Source organism: Pan troglodytes, chromosome 7 (assembly GCF_028858775.2).
Source record: "Pan troglodytes isolate AG18354 chromosome 7, NHGRI_mPanTro3-v2.0_pri, whole genome shotgun sequence".
NCBI classification, from domain to species: Eukaryota; Metazoa; Chordata; class Mammalia; order Primates; family Hominidae; genus Pan; species Pan troglodytes.
This window is the reverse complement of record NC_072405.2, coordinates 89,731,788-89,757,197: the sequence shown is the minus strand read 5'-3', so window position 1 is coordinate 89,757,197 and position 25,410 is coordinate 89,731,788. Positions and strand designations below refer to the sequence as shown.

General features: G+C 40.6%; 1 protein-coding gene across 2 annotated transcripts in view; it reads left to right on the top strand.

The window, feature by feature from the left end:
* Window positions 1–1,293: 1,293 nt before the first annotated feature.
* The window catches only part of PAG1 (phosphoprotein membrane anchor with glycosphingolipid microdomains 1), a 139,693-nt gene continuing 115,576 nt past the window's right edge, over window positions 1,294–25,410 (top strand). Inside the window, exon 1 of one of the 2 annotated variants that reach the window (XM_063817211.1) lies at window positions 1,294–1,424. The gene's annotated coding sequence lies outside the window, so the exon portion shown is untranslated. Of the gene's footprint in view, window positions 1,425–1,454; window positions 1,474–25,410 lie in introns of those variants that run through there. The other variant, XM_009455547.5, reaches the window with a different exon arrangement.

The window sequence follows — 25,410 nt, the reverse complement described above, 5'->3', positions numbered from 1 at the left end:
GTCTCCTTGTAAGTGCAAAAGTTTATTCCCAATTCCAGGTTGCTAGTGTAAACTTGAAGTTTGGCCCAAACAAAACCCCTATCAGATTTATTTAGAGTGTTGATGCCAAATGGAATTCTAGAAGCCCACCTTTGCCAGGGGCTGAGCCAGAACCACTATCACTGGGGGTACGGCCTGGGTATTTGTTCTGCATTTTTTATAAGCCCCTCGGGTGACTGTCAGACAGGCCAACTGTTTCATAAGCTCTGCTCCAAGCTCTAGATCACACGTTAAGTAGCAAGGATGGGGGTCTGGACCTGCAGTATTCGCATCCTCCGAGAGCTTGTTAGAAAGGATGTCTCCCTCATTATCCCAGGCCTACTGAACCTGAATCCTACTCAACACAATCCGCAGGAGATTCTGTCACACACTGAGGGTTTGAGAAGCACTGCTGTACCTTGGTATCTTTAAATACCTACTGATACCTGGGTGGGCCCCACCCAGACATTGTCCTGTACTTGTTCTGGGATGCGTCCGGGGCAAAGGGTTCTTACAAGCTCCCCAAGTTATTTTAATGCACAGCCACAATAGAAGATCACTGTCCCCCAAATGGCAACCCTTTACGGTTAAGCTGTAACCTGAATTAAATTAGCTTTTGTGGGCTCCCCAGGGACCTTAAGGACCGCTTAAACGGTGCTGTTTAAAGGACAATGGGCTCCTGGGACAAGTTCAACCACAGAGCTTTGGGTTCATAAAACCAGGGCAGGGAAGACTTCCTGCATCCTCCCGCGAGCAAGCCAGGCCCCGCGCCGGTCCTCACCCGTGTGCACCCCCAGCCCGGCCCCGCCCGGCTCGCCCCCTCCCGCCCCGCGGCCCGCCCCTCCTCCCCCGTGACGTGCCGCTGCGGCCAGGATCATGCGCACTCGCGCCCCGCTCCCCGCGCGGCTGCTCCGCCTCGGCGCCTGTCATTCTCCGCGGCGCGGCGGCGAGTGCTGGCTGCGGTACCCTCCCGCTCGCTTGTCCGTCTGCGCGCCCGCGATGTGACCAGCCGACTGGGGGCGGGCTGGCGGCTCTGCCTGCGGCAGCGCATCGGTTTTTCTCCTGCCGGGTCTCTAATTGAGCCGTGATTCCCTTGGAGCCAGAGACACGCACCAGGGGCTCGGAGCGCCGCGCTCCGGGGCTGGAGGCAGCTGCAGCGCTCGGGTCCGCGCGGCCGGGTGCAGTAGCCTCAGTCCCAGCCGCCGCCTCGCTGAGTCGTGTGCCCTGGCGAATGCCCGGCGCCCGGCACAGCTGAGCTAAGGCGACTGGTGCAGACCGGCGGCGCCTGGTCCTGCACTTGCCGCTGCTGCCGGGCTGTGCCGGGGCGGCGGCGCTGCGCGCCGGAGTTTGCAGAGGCTGCCTCCGAGCGCCGTCCGCCAGGAAGACTCCCTGCCTCCTGAGTCCCAGTAAGTTGACTGTAGTTTCTGAAGTTGGAGGGAGCCGTGGGAAGGAGAGGTTCGTTTTTATCTTCTTCTGGGAAGCCGAGGGTGGCACCTCTTGTTAACAGAGTTCCAGCTCGAGGAGGGAGTGCGGGGTGCCAAGAAGGGGACAAGGCAGCTGGAAGGTCTGGAGTCCAGGGCTGGCTGACCTCAGCATCTCACGAATGTGCCAGTTGGAAATATGCTGGGAGAGGACAGGTGCTCCTAGGGCATTTCGACTGCTGCGTGCTAATTATTCATTCCAAGCTCCTTGACTCTGTGTTTACGTTGGGGTGAAGGGGCTGGGCAGGGTCTTGTCACCTCCATCCTAATTCCTCTGGGGAGTGTGGCCAGCACTGCGATGGATCTTTGGGCGAGCCATTTCTTTCAGGCCTGCAGGCTTCCCGCGCATCCCGCTTTACTCTTCCCCTAGGCAGAAGTTGCCAACCTTTTCATAATTGGAGCCTAGTCCTTTAGGGAAAAAACAACTTATATGTCGACCCGGTGTTTTATGCCCTAAGGCAAATAAAACGAGCTCTGGGCGTGTGAATTCATACACTTTAAGAATGTAGGCAAGTCTCAAGAAATAGGATTCAGATAATGACACTTGGATTTCACCCTGATTGTCCTGCACCTCTTATGTAAGCCTCCCGGCTGGATAACTTTATCTCTGCAGTGGCTGCAGCTGTGGCCCTCCATTCCATTTGTTTAAAGTCCAATTGAACAGTATTTAATGAAAATGCTGACATGATATAGCGGCCTGAAGGCTGAAACAGAGTGCACTCTTCAAATTGGAGTGTCTTCTCCTAATAGGGAGCCTGGGAGGAACAACCCAGTATATTTTTCAAGGCAGCTCCAGGAATTAGACCCATAAATCATGTTTTAAAATAGCATGCATTGTGCAGAGAGCATGCAGAGGACCGCTTTTTGAACACATCCCCTTTGTTTTAGAAAAAGTGGAAATTGTTCATGCCAGACAATTGTTGAGTCTAAAAGTTAAGTGTACTGATGGGCCTAATTATCTTAATAAACAAAGAGCATGATTTATAGGTAGCTGCAGTGCCCTACTTTGAAGGATAGAAATCTTTAACCTTTCTTTCTCAGCTGTTCCCGAGAGATTCCTTTTAAGCAGAGCTATGGATTATCATCATTGATGTTTAATACCTGAGTTGGTTAAACTTGTAAAAGGAATAGTACTTTGAAGTACCATGCAGTACTGCTGTGTGACTGTTACACAGCGAATATTATAAATAAGAGGAATATTTGGAGTATTGGGTATAGATGTCATTAGTTTAACAAAATAGGTCATATTAAGACTTTCCTGCTAAATATATATACACATACATAAATGTTTAATTTGGACTTGAAATTATTGTTTAAACCAAAGCTCAGGGGTATGTTTTAGTGTAAGATTTATTTACATAATCTTTGAAGAGAGAAGTGCATTTATTTATGGTATTTCAGCATGCAGAACAAGATGAACTAGTTATAGGCACCTTATTTAAAGTGTAAAAGGTTTTTTTTTAGGAATACCAAGAAAATACCAAAAAATGTTATTTCAGAAGTTGAAAAGTTAGTCACATCAACACATTGCGGTTTGTGAGAGCATCCAGTGCTTATCTCTAGAAGAGATTACATCCAAGCATGGAATCTCAAACAGATTGACCCATTAAGCCCTATTGCAGCCTGGTTAGGAGGACAGGCTATGGAGCCAGGCTGCCAGCTCTGGTACCATCTGTTTGAATCTAGGCAAGTTACCCAAAGTCTGTGCCTCAGTGTCTTCATCTGTACAATGGGGATGACAGTAGTAGTACCTACCCCACTGAACAGTAGTGAGAGTTAAATGAGTTCATAGACATAGAGCTGTTGGGCCAGTATCTGGCATATTAAGCTTGTTCTGGGAAAAATTTTCATTGTTATGAAAGGAAATGCATCTTTGGACTCTATGGACATTGAATTGCTGCTGATGAATATTAACAGAAGCAGTTCATGTGTATAATAGGAGAGAAGGTATAAACATTTATTGTGCACTGTCTAGCGATACAGACACCAACTGGTATTTAACACTGTCTTGCTCAATTCCCCACCACAGTCCTTTGAGGTAAGTGGCTTGATCTCTACTTTAGAGGTGAGAAAATGGAAGCTCAGTGAGATCAAATAGTAGAAATTGGAGCTGGCATTTAACCCACGTCTGTCTGTGTTGAAACTGTGTTCTTTTTGACCCTGCTGCCTCAACTTGCAAATGAAGTAGATGCATTATTATCCTCAATTTATACGTGAAGAAATCTAAGCTTAAGGATTAAAGTATGCAAAGTGCTTAACAGCACCCACAACAGAAGTGATCATAATTATTGTTAAATAACTTGCCCATGCTTCCATACCTCCTAGTGTGTGGTAGAGGTGCCAGGTCTTTCAATTTGAAGTGGATTCTGTTGCTTTATTATTTTTCTATTCATGCATTCAGAGAGTCAAAAAAGAAAAATTGGTGTGATGTTAGAGTTTACACTGGAGGGTGGTGGTCTCCGTTTGGTTTCCTGCCTGCACGTGTAGCTGCAGCAATCTACACAGTCAAGGAAACCACCACGGCAGCAGTAATCAATCCACAAACAGCATCATCCCTGGATATGCGTTCAGTCCCAGCTGGAGAACTCCCTTGGGCAGAGAGACGCCTTGCACTTTGCCTCATATTAAACTGCATGTTCAGAAAAAGAAATAATTTATACTTACCATTAAATAAGCATTCTTCCTTCAAGCCTTAGTACCCCATGTCATGGGAAGAAGATTCCGGGGTGCTGTGTGAGCAGTACTTCCTTTAAGGTTTCCATAGCTTGTTAGACTTCTCAGCTGGGTTCCAGAGGTGGGGAATGACTGAGAGGTCATGGCATTTTTGTGGCTGTGTTAGGTTATCACCCAAATACTAGATAGTGTTCTCGCCTTTTGTAAGTCTTGTTTCTAGAGATTAAAATCTAATTGCTGTATAGGGCACATAGACCACAGACTGCTCACAGTCTGATTTAATTTAAATCACAGACTGATTTGATGTTTAATGAAATCTCTTAGCTAATGTATGCTAACACTGAATGGTGCTTCAATACAAATGCTCAAAGTTGGCTTTAAAAAACAAATCAAAACTCTTCGAGAGTTCTACTCTTCCTGTAGGCTGCCTCCATGTGCCTGGGGACACAATGCCATAGTTGCAAAGTGCCCAAAAGAGACCCTGCCATTGACTGAGTCATCTCACATCTCTGAATTATCTTCTGTTTCAACTTGAACCCTCCTTTTCAGAGAACAGATATTCCCTTTTGCTTACTTAATAGTTAATTTCAAGTGTTCCCCTGCTCTGGGTTGGTTATTCTATAGTAAAAGTCTCCCCTGATCACTTTTGTGACTTGAATGAGGTTCACAATTTATTATTAACTAACTCCTCAGAATATACATATAGTTGTTTCATTTCTCATCTATGTTATCTGTTATCTATTTAGTGGCTTATCTGTGTCACTTTTAAATCTCTGAATAATTTTCTTCTGACATCCATCAAAAGATACATGTAAAAGAAATGCAAACTAATTTTAATATGGATATAAATGAATGAAGACCATTGACAGTCATATGTACTGTTTTGAATTTTCTTCACTTTGGGCTTGAGGAGTTGGGAGCTGATAGTTCCAGAGCTCCTGCCTCATGCATTGTGAGAGGCATGTTGGGAGGTTATACAAGTTATACACGCAAGCAGTTCATGTGCAGCCCCGCAGAGACAGCCCCTGAGGGCTCGCTCATTGCTGAGTTCAAGGGCAGGGGGTAAGTATGAGGGGAAAACAGCTCTGTACATAATTTATATGACCACATTTCTAGTCCTTACTGGTTATCTTTCTGGATAAGAATTGGAATGAATAGCTTAAAGGGAGCACTTACTGTGTGTTGGCTGCCATGTTAAGAACTGCCCTTCATCCTCACTGTGACCTTGTGTGGTAGTACTTTATTATCCTCTTTTGCGGAAGTGACAACTGAGGCCTAGAAAAGTCAGGGCACTTGTCCACGGTGACACTAGTGAGCTTCAGAGTAAAGAGTGGAACCCAGAACTGTGCAAGGAGGCCCGTGATACTTATAGAACGTTCTGCTGCCACTGATTTTTGAGCCTTTGTGATAGCTAAACTCTATTGCATGGATTTATATATTACATAATATAGATGGACTATATTATGCTTTTCAGAAGAATCCTATACTATCTTGCTTGGTCCCCAGGTGAAGGAATGGTTACATGCCTACCTTCTTAGCCACTGCCAGGAGCAGGAATTGACAGCACAGGAAATATCATCTCCATTATCTTTGTAGAAGAAGAGCTTAAGCTTAGTTCACGCAATGAGCTCAAAAAAGAAAACCACATGTCTGCTTTGTGAAATAGGAAGCATAAAGCCTTCAACTGGTAGTAGAGCACAGTGGGGAGGCATGTTAACTTTATCTGTGTTTAGTGTCACATACTTGCATCATTCTCACTAAAAAAAAAGGAGAAGTGTGGAGACCTGAGATTTTCTTGGGTGATTTAAAAAAAATAAGTTTATTTAAATCTAAAGAAGTATCAGCAGTGAACTGTCATGGGAGAACCACATTACTACAGCAGTGTCATCTGTCATCCCATGAGACTATGGTTTTCAAAGGAAATGAACACTTATGTCTAACCAGTAAGGCTTAAACGTGTTATCTTATAGTAAGAACATTGCATCAAATCTTCCATGTCTGTATCATAGCCTTTCTAACTCCAGTCAAAATGGAGGGTAAAAGGACAATTTTAAAACCATCTCGTAATATTTTCAAAACCCTTCTCCTGAGCCCTGCCCCCTGTATTTTTTCTCGATTTCATACTGGCGCCAATATTTGTTCAATAAGTTAATTCATATCATCCCCTGGAGTTTGAATTATAAAGGAACTATTATGATTATAATATTTTGGCATATCCTGTTGATCTCTCACTTGCCCCCATCCTTGATGTTATAGGACTGTATGATTTTTTTAACCTGAGAAGTGATTAAAAACATTTTAAAAATTTAGTCTCCTAAATGTAGACTGTTTATTGCAGAAGACAGGGAAATTGGCCTGACTGGGGGCATTTGCTAAAAATGCAGAGCTCCTGAAATCCTGTGAACCTTATGGAGTAAGCAAGTAAAAAAAAAAAAAATACGGAAGAAGAAGTAGTTTTAAAATTGCTCACTAGGCCTGGCACAGTGACTCATGCCTGTAATCTGAGCACTTTGGGAGGCTGAGGAGGGTGGATCACTTGAGGTCAGGAGTTCGAGACCAGCCTGGCCAATATGGTGAAACCCAGTTTCTACTAAAAATACAAAAATTAGCTGGGCATGGTGGTGTGCACCTGTAATCCAAGCTACTCGGAAGGCTGAGGCAGGAGAATCACCTGAACCCGGGAGGCAAAGGTTGAAGTGAGCCGAGAAGATCACACCACTGCACCCCAGCCTGGGCAACAGAGTAAGACTTTGTCTCAGAATAAATAAATAAAAATAAAATTAGTCACTAACAGCTTTGTACTTCCCTCTTCCATTTCACAGATGTCTAGCTGACCCAATCCCTAGGTACCGTATCATGTATTCATTTGCAAGTAATCAGGTTCTCTTGATTTTCTAAAAGTACCAAGAGGTGTGACTAAATCAGCATTACTGTCATCTGCCATCTTCGTGTTGAGAGAGCCCCAGGGTTGCATATGTAAGCTTTTATGTGAATTTATTCTCTGAGGAATGAAGGGTGATCAGATAAGTTCTCAGGCATCTCGTCTCACTGTATTTGTGACTCCATCATTACTATTAAAGTTGCTTCCCCCTACGCCATCCTTTCACCCCAAACCATACCCATTCCTTCATCATGCCCATTGTGGTGGAACATGATGAAACTATTGGGAAACTTAAGTGTTGAGGGAGCTCATGTTTTAAGTCAAAGGAAAAAACACATAACACAATACTTTTTTTCTTTTCATTAAAAAAAAGCCAGTCCCTAACATAGCTATACACAAGAACACCACACCTTCTGCATTCAGCAGTTGGGAATTGCAACCAGAGTGCCCTTATTAAGTTTTTCCTGGCACCTTCTAAGGAGGGCTGTGAGCCTCTAATTCACATGTAATCAATCACTAGCAGCTTGTCTGTGTTTTCAGTCAAATTTAGTGACTGAAGGGTCACTAAATATCACAAGGGTGGTATTTATTCATTTATACATTCACCAGATATATATTAATATGATACCAGGCACATTGTTAGATGATAAGACCTCAAATACCAGAAAATCCCTCTCTCTGCCCTCAAGAATCTCAGATTCATGAGGGAAGGAGACACTGAGCAGCAGTTGGAACCAGTGCTTAAAGGATGCTGGGCTCCGTCAGGGGTGCCTGACTCCAAGGGGATGACTTTTCCTAACGCAGCGGGGCTTGATGGAGTCTGGAAGAGCCAGTAGGAGGGTACCAGGAGGCTGAGGGTGGGAGTGGGCAGGGAGAAATTATTCTGAGAGAGGGAACAGGGAATATGGTGAAACAAAGGTACTGGAGAGGCGGGTTGTGGAACAGCTGGTCATTCCATGTGGCTGGTGCACATTGAGGGTGGGGAATGAGACTGGAGATGGAGAGCGGAGGCTGGAGCCACTTTTGGAGGGTCTTGTGGGCCATATTTAGTTTTGTAGATGAATTTGAGTACTTTTTTAGAATGATCACTCTGGGTGTATTACACAGAATGGATGGGGTAAGGGACAGACAAGGTAAGCTGTGCAAAAAAAGCTTTTGAATACTGGTGTGGATTTAAAGTCTAAACTCCCACTGATAAGCTTGGGGACATTAAGGGGAGAAGCAAGGAGAGGATGGTGAATTTAAGGATGACTTCCAGGTGTCTGGCTTGGGAATTGAATCGATAAGGCTGCCATTGGAGATGATAATGAATACAGGGGATGGAGCAGTTTGCAGGAGAAGATGACAGGTTGTGGATTTATGCACCGTGAGGCACCAGAGGGACATTCAGGACCTGAGATGCAATTGGCAGTTGTACAGCCTGTGGTTCTGGAATTCAAAACGGAGGCCGAACTGGAAATGCAGGTTTGCAAGTCTTCCGTGTATTTGAAATTGTTGTTGAGGTTGTGATCTGCCTGTGAGAACGTGTGGACTGAAAAAAAAAAAAAAAAAAAAAAAGGACGAAGGCCAAGGTGGCTGTCAGAAGAAAAAGAGATGGCATAGTAAGATTAAGCAAGAGAAGTTTTTGACAAGTGCTTGGACACAAAGTGGCAGAAGCCAGAGGCAAAGCAGAATGAGGTGCTTGATTGAATGGGAACTGAGTGACAAAAGAAATGAAATTGAAATAAAAAGAGAGCAAAGGGACAGGTCTGACTGTTAACTTGCTTCCATCTACACAGATAATGGTGGCTTTTACTCCTAGAGTTTCCAGTTCTGGTCAATAAATATTAAGACCTACCATGTGGAAGGTGGGTGGGAAAGGGGATGGGGGGAAGAAATAAAATAACAAAGTGTGAATTTCGATCTCAAGAAGCGTATGGAATTTTCATTTCTTATTTTTTTCTGGATCTCAAGAAGCTTATAGAATTATCATTTCTTATTTTTCTTTTCCATTTGTTTTTCTCCTTCATTGACAGCAGGACACAGGCTTCTTGGGAGAATGGAAAGAATGAAAGAATCACTTTGTTGGTGCATGAAGTGCCTCAGTTCCCCATAGCGGGCATATCTCATTTTATCCACAAAATAAACACACTGAAAGAGAAGGTGATAAATGATCCATTATTTGATAGATTGTAAAAGCTAAGCTTTTATCATGGCCATAATGTTATTAGAGGGTTTGGAACTTTGAGCCAATGCTTATATAATTATTAATGAGACTTTTGGCTCACTGGATTATTTGATGTATGCTGAGTAAAATATCCTGTAATTTTCACTTGTCTTATAAAAACAGGACACATTATATTATAGACTAACTGGAGTATTTGGAGATGATGGAAATAATTACCGTATGTTTTAGTTAAATATTATGCCTTTCAGTCCTCAAACGTTTGTCCTTTAATTTTGACCTAAAGGTAGAATCACTCCCGTTATACATATGAGGAAACTGAGATACAGGGTTCAGATGGGTGGGTGGAGATAACACAGCTAGTAAGTGGTAGAGCTTCTAGGATCCAAAATGAGGTGTCCTGGGTTCATACCACTCCATCATGTTGCTGTATCTTTGTGAATAGCTACTAAATAATTAGGGGGTGTTATGTTTAAGAGATTTTCTTTATTAGTCTGCTCAAAGCACCAACAGTAGAAGCTGTATCAGCTACAATTTCTATATTTGATGGGCCACAGGTTATTTATGCAAATATATGTGATTAAGTTAGATTGGGGAAAAATCTGCTTTTTTTTTTTTCACAAAATGAACATGTTTTGCATTCATTATCTCAAGAGCACTAAAAAGAATCTGAGTATAAATATAAGGATTCAATATTTTAACTTATAAAATTATTGTAGATAAACTTATTTGTGATACAATGGGAATTTATTTTTCAGCAATTGCAATGGCTGTTGTCTGTAAGAGGCATTCCGTGTGTACACGTACCTGTGTGTGCATGTATAAAAAATAAAATTTAGCCTAATTAATTTTAAACTATTGGTTTTCCTTTTGTAATATTTTTGAATTCTCCAGATACATTAAATGATATTGCTTGCTTTGTCTTGCCAAAGCAGCTATTATGTTACTCATTTAATGCCAAAGTGTTAAAGCACTTGTCTTCTGTAAGCAATGTAAAATGATGTAGGATGAGCCTAAGGGATTTAGTTTAATGTTACAACTTGTATTTTGGCTCCTGATAGTCTAAATTTTTTATTTACCTAATTTTGCTACTATTGAAGCAGATATTAGCTGTTAATATACAGTAATATTAGAATCATGAAAAGTGCATAGAATGTTGTGGCTGTTGGAAAAACTTTATGATGCTGCATTTTTTTCTTTCACAAAAAATATCTAGGAGGGTTACTAAATTGCAATTTCCGATGAAAGCAATTTCTAGCAAGTAGCAAAATGCTGGTGCTAATGCTTATCCCTAAATCTCAATTTCAAGCTTCATGGTGCCTATTTTACATTTTAGCTTTGGTAGGAAAAGTTGAATCCAAAGGGGCTTATGCCTTTGTGACATTTGCTGGATTGCTCTTTTGTTATTGGTGCTGATTTTTAAAAATAACAATACATTTATAAATTTTAAAAAGTTTTAAAAAACGTTAGGCAGCTATCTTAGTTCTGAATTATCACTACACATGGTGCATTGTAGTAGCCTTAGTCCAATGTAGTTGAAAAATTACAATATAGGCATGTGAAAATTTAAATAACAATACAAAGTAATATGGTATTTTATATTTGATTTTTATTGCACTTTATAATAATATGTGAGGAAACTCAAATGAGGTAAAATGAAGATTAATTTGGTCATTTCATGCCTCATGTGTCCCAATTTCATCCAAATGCAAATATGATAATCCAGGGCATAGAGTTAGTGTTCTGTTCAGGTGATTTGACGCTACTGTATTTATTAATCACTACCAAGATGAATAATTAAACTGCATTTCCTACTCATCTTTCTATGAGTATATATTTTAATATTATGTACTAGGAGTTTTCATTTTCTAAAAAGTAATTAAATTTTCTTTGCCTTATTTTTCTTATTCTTATTGAATTTTATTCAGACATTTTTATGTTAGTGTATACTCGACATGATAGAACATGTCTAAATTAGTAATCTAATTTGAATACCATAATTATGTGTACAGTTAGAGCTTGATTGAATAGAGAGCTTTTGCACATCCTGTATGTTCTTTCTATTAGTGGATTTAGGAATTACATGCTTAATACTAAAGAGTCCAAAACCTGTTTATGTTTATCAGTAGGTGCACAGAGCAAAATATAAATATTTTTGCCAATAGAATTGGAAAAGATATGCTTCCTTTTTAAGTGTCAGGAATTAACACGTAACTGTCTGTGGTAGTTTTCTCTTATACAAACAGATTGATAAGAAATATAGACATGGCTGAAAACTAGAATGGTGTCATTGTATTGCCTAAATTGTTGGTGTTGAGGTTAGAAGTCCACTCCTTTGTTTTACTAAATAAGAAATAAAGATGCTTTAAAATATTGATCATAAGTCCTGATAAATATTTGTACATATTTAGTGTTACAAATATTTTTCTTTTGCTTTATTATGTAGTGGTCACTTTGCCCAAAATATACATCTTGAACTTTAGTATGGAATGCTCAGTATGTCCGAGGTAGAATTGAAACCAAAACATCTGGAGTCTTATTAAAAGGATACAATATGGATAACAGCTTTTTAGTCTTGGGGCTGAGATATTTGGAAGAGGATTGCTAAATACTGTGGTCATTGAGAAAAATAACACTGATGTACTAAACTTACACTTAATTTAATGGTTTCGCTACCACCATTCTTAACCTTTCCAACTGGCTGAGTTATTTGCTAATAGTGGCATGTCACAACCTGAATTATAGATCTTTCCTTTTAATAAATATTCAATAGCATTTTCAAAATCGCTCTCCTAGATACAATTCATAATGAACAGCGCAGCGCTGGCAACAAGCATGCTTCTTTCAGACTGTTTTATAGCCACAGGCTATTTGGCATTTGGACACTTCTCTTATGTATTTCCACAGCTCCACATTTCCTAAAAACTGTCAGCCTTATATTAGAATTAGCCTTTTGCATCTCCACAGTTACATGGAGAATGAAAAGAATTTCTCTCCTTTTCTCTCCCTGTAATATGCCAAGGCCTGTGGTCAGAGAATCATCATTTGCTAGTCGTATGCTTTTTCTTTCTTGATGTTCTCATTAGCTTCAGAAGCCATAGCATGAAAGGCATTTTGAAATGTGTCCGCCATCGGTTTGGTTTGATCCATCTTAAACTTTTTCTGTCTAGAACTGTGGTTTTTAACCACCTAGAGGAGATTTGGCAATGTCTGAAGACATTTTTGGTTGGCACAGCTGGGGATGGGGATGCTACTGGCATCTGGTGGGTAGAGGCCAGGGATGCTGCTGTACATTCCACGATGCACAAAATAGCCCTCCCCAGGGAAGAATTTTCTACCCCAAAATGTCTAGAGTGCTAAGCTTGAGAAACCCTGATTTAGAAGGTAGGGGATGTCTGTTTAATTTGTATTATATTTTTTACGCAAACGAAAAGTGATAGATAGTTCTGGTGAAGAAATCATTGCATATAATGTAATCATTTATTGAACACCTACTAGGCTCTGAGAATACAATGAAGACTATGACATGGTTCTTGCCTCAGGGGTATACCCTGTCTTTGCCAAAATGATTAGTAAATAAAATCAAACTGGTTGATGTGATGTATGCTGTGATTAGAGGTATGCATGGCATGTTAAGATAAAAATAATTTAGATTTCATTTGCTAAATATAAGAGAATATCTGGAAGGGATTGTTCTCTGACTAAATGTAATATCAGTCATTCGTGGGTAAAGAATTTCTAATTTTTCCTTGACAATTAGGAGTAAGTTTTATTTATTGTCTTTTTAAATTTCAACTGGCATTACTGTGAAATGTCAGGAAAGAAGGGAAGGTGTTGACATAAAAAGTGTTACTTCAGGAATTTAGGAAATGAGTTTTTCATCATCTTCATTGAGTTCTAGTTTACATGCCATAAAAGTCTCCAATTTCAACTGAACAATTCACTGATTTTTAGTAAACGTACAGAGCTAGGGAACTGTCACCACAATTCAGTTTTAGGACTTTTCTATCACCCCAAAAAGCTCCCTTGTGCCTGTGTGCAGTTCTCATTCCTGCTGCCAACCCCAGGAAGCCACCAATCTTTCTATTGCTTTCTTTCTTTTCTGTCTCACTTTCTGTCCTTATATATTTGCCTTTTAGCAAATCTCTGGACATTTCATTTGAGATATTAATATTTACCAATAAAAATGTAGTTTCTATCTTCTTTTTCAAGATCAGCATCACCTTATTTTTTTTATATTGCCTGTACCATACACATGCTACAGTGCGGGTTCAGGGACTCTTAGTTATCGGAACTCTCAGACTAATAAAGTGAAACATGCAGCAAAGAAGTAAAGCACGTGTGTAAGAGTGGAATGTGTGCCTGTTTCTCAGCTTTGTCCCTGTTTCAATGGTGGTCACCCCCTCTACTACTTTTGTAACTCTGTCTACAAAAATAATGGTATAGAAAGCATTGAAAAGCTGAAGTCAGATAAATACTCTCAAGATGTGGGGAAACTACAAAAGGATTAAATCTGGAGAACGTGCCTGTTTGGGAGCTGTATTCTGGTCAACCATTTCTTAGCCAAACCCTTTGGGGCCAAATGTCTTTCAGAATTCAGCTTTTAGAAAGGTAATACAGTGCATTCATTGTATATTAATGTAATACCCCCATGGGATCCAGGCAACACACAGTAATTTTTGTAGCAAAGTAGATGAATATTCACATTTAGTTAGACAGAGAAAAACTAACCACATGTCAGTTCAGGTCAGTTTGGGGAACAAACTCATTTCGTAGCAAAATAACAAAGAAACTCTGTTTTCAGAAATTTTTGCATTTCAAAATTGTGGGTAAAGGTTTGTGAGACTGCCTCAGTGTATCCCAGGATATTGCATTTCAAACTATTGCATTTCATCTTTCTAGCTCCCCACCCTCCAATCCTCTCTGCCATATACACACTTCATTTAACTTAGCCATGGATGTATTTGTCTTTCTTTTTCACGTTAACTTCCCATCAGACTTGACAAAATGCCAAATTAGCTGTTCACTTTTGGTGGATGAAGGCCAGGTACAGATGTGTTATGGCCAGCTAGGTTTGTGGTTTGTGGTTCACCTCTCTGCTGAAGGCCTGGATTGTAGCCGTGTTCGTCTGCACCAGCCCCGGGACCCAAGAAAAATAACATGGTTTTGTTGGGTCAAAAAGATACCCATGGAGAAAAATCCAAAGGTAGCAATGGCAGCTGCCATCCCAGGTAGCCCCAGACTCATGCTCGGAAGCCCTCACACCCATCATGAAATCCTGGGCCATGAGACTAGACTGCTATAGAAAGAGTGTCAAACCAGGGAGGAGAATCCACTAGAGTAAATTTTCTTGAAGGAAAGATATTTAGAGTTCAAGAAAGATAAAGACATGAAGAAAACTATGTGGGGTTCTGTAGTGGACCCACAGCTCAGAAGTAGGACGCCAGTCCAAACCAAGACATTAAAGACTTGTTGCAAATTATTGAATTTTGCATAATCATCTTATGTAATTTGCCTAATGGTCCTTAGCAAGCCCATTAGTCTTTTAACCATAAATTTCACATCTGTTTTAATTTCCAGATTTCCAGTGGTAGTACTTAGAAAACTATAACTGCAGGCCAGTGGGTCTTAACTGGTTTCCTGTGGCACTCTTGAGTTGCTATAGACCCATCGTGAATGTAAATGAATATTTTGATGGATGTGTACAGTTTGCTTTCTTACAAATAAAATGCATACTCTTATAGCAATATTACTTAAGCAGAATATACTATAGATAATGGGACCCATTTACAAGCAAGGGGATCCAATTTCTGCAAATTATAGGAAAGAGCAGGGTGTAGTGTTGCACCAGCATCAGATAAAACATTTATAGGGACATTCAAGAATGTTGTCTTCTAAGGACTCAAGAGCATCATCAAGGCAGTACTAAGTTTTCAAAGAGCAACGTAATGCTTAAGGTCTACCCATGGGAGTGAGGTGGTAATTCTGGATGCTTTTGTAGACACTCAGAAGCATGTACCAGGGACTACATTACTACTGTTTATTACTTCTTTTTTTTTTTTAAAGTTCTTAATTGATTCAACTGTGCCACCAAAATCTCTGTCTGAAGGTGAACCATCAGTATGAAATTGAATCATTGCCATTTGGTTGTGAAATTACAAACCTCGCCTTTCCTACCCACAGACTTCTTTCATAGGTGTCTTGGTGTACCCCCACCTCCTCCTCCAGCCTCTGCCAATAACTTTCTCACAAGTCTTACGGCCTCTTTGCAGATATCATTTTCTCTTTTACCTCCCAGCTTTCAAGAGCTAAACTTGTCCTGCCTTGATACTGCACCTGCCTCCTCTTACCAAGTGTCTTCCTGAGTTTGCACACATTCCTTCTTGTTACCACATTTCCTGTTGTTAAGAAGCTGACAACCTCACCTTATTGCTGCCGCACCCCATTCCACATTTAATGACATCCTCCACCCCTACCCCTCCCCAGCTCTGGTGATGCTTTTTAGAGGGTGGGTCTCCATTGTTGGCTGTGATTAACATCACCTGGGGAAGTTTCACGTTTACTATAACTGATTTCCAGGGCCTGCCCCCAGTAATTTTGGTTAAAGTGCCCTGGGGGTGGGGCCCCAACCTTGGTAGTTTTTAAATGCTTTCCCTGGGGATGCAGCCAGCACTGAGAACCACTGGTGCATAGGGTGTAATACCTGTCTGTTGTAGGTAATGAGAGCAATTGTGGAAGGGGTAGCAGGGAGTTTTGAAAAAGGATGAAAAGAGATTAAAAAACAAACAACTCTTCCTCATCCCTGTTTGCTTTCAGCTTCAGCTGAAGAGAATGAGTTCTGCTAATTGGCACCTATGCCCACCTGGCTGGTGTGACTTCTTCCCCTTAGGCCTGTGTTCTCATCAGTAAATTCCTGACAGCCATGTGCCCCCAGCAGGCCAGAAACCATTCCAGGCAAGGCCTGTACTTATCTCATCATGAGGCAGCCTACCAGGGGCCTGATTTTCCTTTCTTAACTGGGCATCCTACTTTGCAACCTCGTATTTCCATTTTTCCTTTTTGTAAGGCTCTGTAAACCAAAGCCATGCACCCTCCCCGCTCACCTGCTGTCAGCTCACTTGAAACTCGCCAGCCCAAAGGACACACACAGCAGAACCAATTAAAGTTCTCAAGTAGAGATTGTTCACTTCACTTTTCACTTGCAAGAAAGATGGATGGCAGAGTCTTTGCTGGAAAACTATTGTGTAGAACATAATTTTGCTGAATTAGAGAGGGGAGGCCACTACCAAAATTGAGCTGTCATCTTTTTGTAGTTTTCTTTTATTCTTAATACATCTATGGGCCTCTAAAATCCCTTTTTATATATTATCAAGTCCAGGAGTTGGGCAGAGATTCATTTGGGTAGCCTTTTTTATAAAGTGATCTTTGTGAAGTCTCTTCTCTAGACTTTCTGGGGTCAGAATGCATGTTCATTTTCCAGAGGGCCATACTCAAGGACCATTGGCTGTGCCCCACGGCTCTACAGTTTCTAAAGGAGCTGAGAACACTTACAACATGAGTGCCTTACAGTACTCTCTGGACCTCATTGCTTTATTATTAAGGAATTATTTCTTCCAAATATAGTAGTTTTATTTTTATTAGTAAGTAGGAAAATTTAAGTGAGGTGATTTTGGTGTTAATAACAAGGATGCAGAGCTGTTTTAAGGAAATCCAATGTGAAATTTACGTGAATATCCAGTTGTACAAAAAAATTAAGACAAAACGCTTCACTTAAACTTCTTCATAAGAATTATTTAAATGCCAGCCTTCTTTAATGGAGTCCGTTTACAGAAATTCTGTTTATTCATTCATTTTCCCTGAGCACAGATATTGCACAAAGCAAATACCACCCTGCTGTTGTCCTGTTGCATGGTAAGAAATGCAGCTTTTGTATTTATCAGCCTTACACGTATAGTGTGAGAACCTTGCCAAGGCTGGCAGTGGTGCAGGCCAATAATTAATTAAGGGGGCATGCAGCATACATTTATTGAGTACCTAGTATGTAGCAGGCACAGGGATAGGTAGTACATATAGAAGCAAACAGGCTATCTACCCTTACTTCCTAGTGGAAAGAGACAATCACATAACCAAGGGATTATCAGTAGTAGACATTTGGTTTTAGCAGAGAGTAAAATATGTATACATCATTAGGAGTGACTGGGAGGCTAGGGAGGGTCCCCCTGAGGAAGAGACATTTAAGCTGAAATGTGACCAAAACAACCAGGGTTTGCATGAATTGAGACCACCCTGGACAGAGTATATGCAGGCAGTTGAAGGAGGCCAGAAGGGCAGAGAGTTGAGGTTGGGTGCCTGTACTCAGGATCGGGAAGCAGCATGGCCAGGTTTATATTTAGGAAGATAACTCTGGTAGCAGCACAAAGGGTGAATTGGAATCCAAGACAGCAATGCTGGGAACTCAAAACCAGGATACTTGGTGAGAATAGAACAGGCAGCATGCTGACTTGATGCTGAAATGCTGGGCTCCTCTTTTGTCCTCTGTCCAAACCCAGATTGGACCTCACAGCCCCATGAGTACACTAGACCTAACGAACTTGTTAAAATGCTTTTTTAAAATGCCAATTTGTGGACCTGGTCCTCATCTAATGACGTGGATTGGCATCGAAGGCTTCATTAAAACTTCAAATGACCTGATGCAGGGAGTTCATGGACCAACCTTTGAGAAATATTGTGTCTAAAGACTGTACTTTCACTTTAATATTCCATTTAATTCTCAAAACAACCCTGTAAGAAAAGCGTATTTTTCCTAGCTTCCAGATTAAGAAACATGCCCAGTGTGATTAAGCATCTGGCTCAAGGTCACACAGCTGGTGCATGTTATGGCTGGCAAAGCAATGTGCTTCTTTTTGTAGAGAGTCCTGCCTGTGTGAAAATGGTAAGAACAACCCTGCAAAATTCAGAACACCTTTGAGGGTTGTTTCGTGAGTGAACATGGTCCATCTCTCAGATACAGGACTCAATATATCCCATCTTGGGATAGAACCAGAGTGTTCATTTTTGCTAGCTTTTCTCTTTTCTGAAGAAGTTTAATTTTTTTTCCCCTCAAAGCTAGAATTTTAAGTTCTAGGGGAAAAAATATATATATTGCAAAGAAGAGCTTGGATCTTAATATTGGTGTTTCTGGGCCTCTTTTTCCCATAAAAGAAGTTGAGAGGTTTAAGGGGTAGCATAGTTTTATCACCCATAGGCCTAGAAACCCAACCATTAGGCCTCACAGAAAATTGTCATGCTTTCAGTTGCCATGAATCATTTATTTCTTAAGTGGCTCTTGAACCAAGAGTTGCAAAAATGATGTTGAAGAGGTGGAGGAGGGTTGCTGAGTGAAAAGCACACTGATAATTAGAAATCTTGCTTAAAAGCTGGCTTGAAAACACATTTGCTTCAATAAATTACCTGCCTGCCCCCATCTGAATGTGTGAGGAAGGTTCCAGCTTAATTTGCTCATGTGGATAGGGTATTGAACATATTTATCTGAAAGACTTAATATCATAATAAGTTTAGCCTGGCCTGACTTTTAGGACGATGTCCCTCCTGGGGTATAGGTAGAGAGGAAGAAGATGAAAAACAAAAAAAGACAAGAAAACATTTTCCTATGGTGGTCCCCTGCTCCACCACCCGCTCTCAGCTGGGGAGAACCGCAGTGAGCCCTACCGCAGCATCCTCTAGAATGTCAGCCCACACCCCACAGCAGACTGCAGGGTGTTAACTGCCTGTCTCTGGCATGAACCCAGTTTGAATGAGATGCCAGGAAGTGATGGAGGGGCTATACCTCCCCCTGAAGCCTGGCCATTATGTCCTGCAGAATTGGCCAGGGCAAGGCAGGCTGTTTGGTTTACAGACCACACCATGATTGTCACAGTGTAGATTGCTGCTTTGATTATTTCGGAATGTTGGATGAACACTCCTTCCTGAGGTTATTTTCATCAGCAACGATCAAATTCAGTTGCTACTGCGTGTGGCTGATCGTCCAGAGAGGGTGATTTCTTGTCACAGGTTTCCCTAGGGGGATATTGTGCTGCTTGGTCTTGGTGGTCAGTCTCACATCATTTATGGTGTAAGGTGGGCTCAGGGCCATGTCTGGGGGTATGGCATACAAGACATGATCATGTTGTAAAAGCAACGTGTCTACCCCCTTGTCTGTGCCTACATTTGTGTCTAAGTGAAAGAGGAACCTCAGAGACAATCTTGAAAGGAAGACAGTTAACTGCAATTTAAAGAATGTTGGATTTGCATGGGGGAGAGACTTTAGCTTTGTGATAAAATGCGAAAGCATTTATGTGTTGATTACATAGATTGTTCATAAAGTCTGGAAACATCTATGTTCTAGAACATATTATGTGAAGTAAAATGAACATACCATTAATTATACATGGGTCTTCATTGGTTTCTAGACTTTCGGACTACCCTCAGACTTTTTAAAATTAATCATGTTAGATTATCTCCCCAATTCTAGCTGCATCCTGGATTCATGGCTCACCCACTGAAGGTAGATGCCTTACCTGGGGCAGATTCAGGTAAGGCATACAGTCAATTCTGTTCTCTGTGCAGCTGGTTGTGATGGTGCCAAGAAGGCTGTATGCTGTCAGCATACCATTTTCTCTGTTTTGTTGTTGTTTTTAGTATATGTCTTCACTTATTAAACATTTATTAAGGAGCAAGTATTTTTAAGTGCAGTAATATGTATCGTACATTAAGGCCTCACAATTTCTACTTTGTAGGAAAGAAAATCTAGTTGAAGTGGTGGTGTGACTTGCCTATATCATGCAGCTAAGAAGGTTTTGAGTTGAGATTTAAAGAGAGATCTGATACAAGGCGTGTTTTGTGCTTTCTCTGTCTATTCTCAAATAATTTCTCCTGTTAAAGCTCACTAACACAAGAAATCGGCATTAGTTTTGAGATCAGTTAGGGATTAAAAGTGATTTATTAAATCAGACCCATGTCCTTATGACATAGGTAAAGTGGTATATACCATGAACTTGAGAAACAATTTTCATTATTTTTTCTATATGAGGTGGAGAAAAGCATACTGCTCAATGAAGAACTTAATTTTAAAAGTTGTAATGCTGTTTCATTTGTTGAATCAGTTTCATGACGAGGGATACAATTTTGGATCAAGCTAATATTGCTGAATCTATAGAGGGACATCAACATTTGATGGTTAGTTGACATTTAGGAACCCCTTCATTCTGACATGTAGATTCTATGGATTTGTCATATTTAACAGAGATCAAATTATATTCAGAATAAATGTATTTCTTCACTGCCTCATTATAGGAAATGATATTGTCATTTTAATATTCACAAATGGATTTTAGTTTTTGAGACAGAGTCTTGCTTTGTCACCTGCACTGGACTGCAGTGGAGTGAACACAGCTCACTGCAGCCTTGACCTCCCACGCTCAAGCAATCCTCCCGCCTCAGCCCCTCAAGTAGCCTGGAACTATAGGTGCACACCACCATGCCCAGCTAATTTTTCTTTTTTTTCTTTTCCTTTTTTTTTTTTTTTTTTGCAGAGATGAGGTTTTGCCATGTTGCTCAGGCTGGTCTTGAACTCCTGAGATCAAGCCATCCACCTTCCTTAGCCTCCCAAAGTGTTGGGGTTACAGGTGTGAGCTATTGCACCCAGCCTGGATTTACTTTTATTCAGACAGATGCCTAAACTAATATTATCCAAGTTTTGTTTCTTTCTTTCTTTTTTTTTTTTTTTTTGAGACAAGGTCTTGCTGTGTTGCTGAGGCTGGAGTGCAGTGATGCAGTCATAGCTTACTACAGGGTTGAACTCCTAGGCTCAAGCAATTCTCCTGCCTCACCCTTCCAAAAGATTTTAGGTGTGAGCCACTGCACCTGGACAGGGTGTTTTTTTTTCTTCTTCTTCTTCTTCTTCTTTCTTCATCCTGTGACTTAGGATGCATTTTTTAAATCCCATTGATAAAACTGGTCCTTGGACTGCTTGTTGAAGCTTTCATGGAGTTTAGCATTTACCAAGTCCTACTGTGAATTGTTTATTTATATATGTATATAATCATGTACCACATACCAACATTTTTGTCAGTGATGGATCACATATAAAACAGTGGTCCCATAAGATTATAAAATCATATTGTTACTGTATCTTTTCTGTGTTGTAGTATAATGGCCTTACAGTATTCAGTACAGTAACATGCTGTACAGGTTTGTAGCCTAGGAGCAATAGGCTACCCCATATAGCCTAGGTATGTAGTACACTATACCTTCTAGGTTTGTGTAAGTACATTGTATGATGTTCGCATGATGAAATTGCCCAGTGATGCATTTCTCAGGATGTATCCCCGTCATTAAGTGAAACATGATGCTCTGCTAGATCATAGGAGAAAAGAATTGTGTTTAGTGCATCTTTTGGAGAATCCCTTAGGTGCCTGATACAAAATGAATTTTTGCTATATGAAACTCTAATTCGGCATGTGCAAATAACCAGCTTGTCAGTGTGCCCCAATATGCTTCCCTCTTCCACATCTTACATCTTCCTGTAGTCTTTGCCTTACTGTTTCCCATTCAATAGATGAGGCCAATAAAACAGGAAATCACTCTTGATGCCTCTTCATCCTTCAAGGTCTGTATGCTCTATCTATTAAATATTGAATCTGCTTTTGATTTCAAGTCCTTCGGCCATTCTCTTAGTTTAGACCCTTATCATCTGGATGACATATGTTCCTGTATTAGCTAGTCTCCATTCTGCCAGACTTGGCTAGGACTATATTATCAATATTTTCCACCCTCCTGCCAGGGAGAATTTTCTAACATGCCAATCTGCTCAGGTCATTCTTTAAAATCCTTCATTGATTTTTCTGAACATTGTCTCCAGGTAAGAGATCTAACTCCTTAACGTGGCATAGAGTCTTTAGCGATCAGACCCCTGGTGGTCAGTCAGCCTCATTTCTTGCATTCTGCTGTGTGATCTGTGTTCTAGTTATATAACTCAAGAGTTCCTCACGTGTGGCCCGAGGCTTTCATAAACCACTCCCTAGAGTTCGTCAGCTGACTTCCCTCTTCAGGTGTCCTATTCTCTGAGAAGCTGATCCTGATTGGCCAACCACCTCAACCTAATCTGGTTTCAATGTCCCTCATTTGCATTCCCACGTGCTCTATTACATCCCTTTCAAAATGCCTTTCACACTGCTGTAATTGCTGGTTAGTGGTCTCTCTTTCTCCCACTGGACTATGAGCTTCTTGAAGGCCGATGTCACGTCTTAATATTTATTTCCTCAGTGTCTAGCATTGGATCTAGTCTGTAGGAACCAATCACTTATTTGTGGTGGTGGGCAAGTTACATATCCTATCTTTTTAATTGTCCTTGTCTAAATAACAGAATGTCTCATAGGGTTTTGTGAGAAATAAAAGAGCTAATATATAGAAAGCATCAGAACAGAGTCTGGCACAGAATAAGAGCTCCATAGATGTGTTCCTGTTTTATAGTCCACCCCAGGGACGTAGAATACTCACTGAATATTTGTAGAATGCTATCGATTGATAAAGCCAAGAGGGAGTTCCACAAATTACCTGGGAGAGAGAGTAGAAAAATTGTGGGACGTATCATGGCTGTATTCCTATACACCAGGAAAATTAGGTAATTGTTTGAGACTGTTTTAATTATATAAAAATACCATTTCCATTAGCAGCAGAAACTACTCATGGCCCTTTGTGAAGAGAATTATAGAACTATTGAAATGCATAAAAGAGCTAAGAGTAAGTGGAAAGATACATGCAGAGTTTATGGATTGAGACTCAATATATGATCATCTTTGATTTTTTAAATTAATCTATAATTTTAATGCAATTTCAATCAACATCTTCCTTCACAGATTTGTTTTGTTTTTTAAATGAGCATGCTGGGAGACCATTCTTTATGGACTCTCACGTTTCTGCATGTCATGCCAGCAGAGGCACTAACAACTCTTTTGTTCTAAACTGTCTTTTCAAGGATGTTTGTAACGTAGCTGTAGAAGATAAAGCTGTAGAAGCTAAAGATAGTGTTTCCCTCCAGAGCAAAGGGTAGGTTTGTTTACTGAACAATCCAATAAAGATAATGTCTCCCAGCAGGGCAAGGCTCCATTATGAACAGTTCATGTTCCCTAAACTCAGGGTTCTTTTTTTTTCTTTCTTTTTGAGACGGAGTCTCGCTCTGTCGCCCAGGCTGGAGTGCAGTGGTGCGATCTCAGCTCACTGCAAGCTCTGCCTCCTGGGTTCACGCCATTCTTCTGCCTCAGCCTCCCTAGTAGCTGGGACTACAGGCACCCACCACCACACCTGGCTAATTTTTTGTATTTTTAGTAGAGACGGGGTTTCACTGTGTTAGCCAGGATGGCCTCGATCTCCTGACCTCGTGATCCTCCCACCTCAGCCCCCAAAGTGCTGGGATTACAGGCGTGAGCCACCGCGCCTGGCCCATCAGGGTTCTTTAAGTATGATACAAACCCACTGCATGCACAGCGTCTACCTGAGTCCCTCCACAGTGCCCCCTGTATTTGGACACCAAGTAGAAGTGACTGAACATGAAACTTAATGCTGTTAACTATCCCGTAAATAATTAAGTCTTTTGTCTCAGACCCAGGAGTTTTGTATCTTCTTCCAGCATCTGTAAAAATGTGCAGGCCAACTTGTTAACTTGTAAGTTGGGTGAAATCTCAGATCTTTCACAGTTCTTAAAAGAATTGTGATAAATCTCCACTTGTAAAAATCATTTAGCATATTAAATTACAGCGGTGAACAATAAGAATGTAGTACAATGCTTTCTCAAAAAAGCTAAAAACAAATAGATCAGCTATTATTGACAAGAAAGAAACTGTCCTTTGCTGATTTGCCTTTTTTCCTTAAGGATGATAAATGAACCTCTTCAATTTATCTAAATCCTTTCACTTTGATATTTTCCATAACAACTTTCCTTTGCTCTTGTTAGAGTTTAGCATTCTATATCTTTCCACTGGGATGTTAAGCTAGCTTCTTTTCTGAAGGTGGGTGGTGGGGTTAGTTTGCTTGTCTGTTCAAATATTTGTTTGTTAGTATTAAATAGGCAAGGCAGATTTATTTGGGCTCTTTTTTTGTGACTTAATAGTTTCCCACTATTTTCTAGATCTCCTTACCCAGCTCTCTCTGATTACACCAAAAGATATTATAGTCATTTTGCTGTTTGTCTATTTTGTATTATAGTCATTTTGCTATTTGTATTATAGTCATTTTGCTATTTGTATTATAGTCATTTTGCAGTTTGTCCTAACCCCAGCCCTAACCCTAACCCCCTAACTATAACAAGGATAAACACATTATGGTGTTAAATGCAGTAGAGAAAAAAAGGAGAGGTGAAAAAAATCCGCAGTTAATAATGATTATGGAATGCTTACTTTAGTGCCAGGAACTATTCTTTTGAAGGGTAATGGACTTTGGGGGATTAAAGATCATAAAAATAGCATTGATAACCAGTTGTAATTCTAATGAACTACTGCTGAAACACAGTGTTCCACTTGTGTCTAGTACATTTTTTTCATAAACATGTAAATTACTCAGGCTGCTTCAAATCCTTTTAGGAAGGAGTTGGGAGGTAAATAATACATAATTAAAGAAGCACACCCAGACCCAAAGCTCTCTTGAGATAATAGATATTAAGGAGTTATTTTTGGGGAAAAAAATGAGGTAATTAGACAGTACAAAAGTATTTTAAAATTAGAGTAAATGTTGGTTCTGATAAATCTTAAGCTTTAAATCAGTATTTTTTTCCCCCACTGATCTTTGATATGTATTTAGGAGGGGCCCAATTACACCTCAGATCTCTTCCCTTTCCTAAAACTGTCAAAATTCTTTTAAATCATAGTGGACAACATACAAAATGGCTTATTTGGGTCTCTGGCCCCAGCGCAGGGTGCCTGGCCAGCCCAGGTGACTGACTGCAGTGTAGCCTTGCAGCTGAGGGTTTGTTCTCCTGCAGCCACAGAGCCACATGCATGCGCTTATCCCCGAAACATTAGCTGGGCTTGTTCTGTAACTTTGTGCAAGTCGAGTCCTACTCAGTGTGCCCTGTAACTTGTTTCTTTTACTCAGTTATTAGTGAGATTACAGTATGTTGTATCTAGCTGTGGTTCATTTTCATTGCTGAATACAGTTCTGTT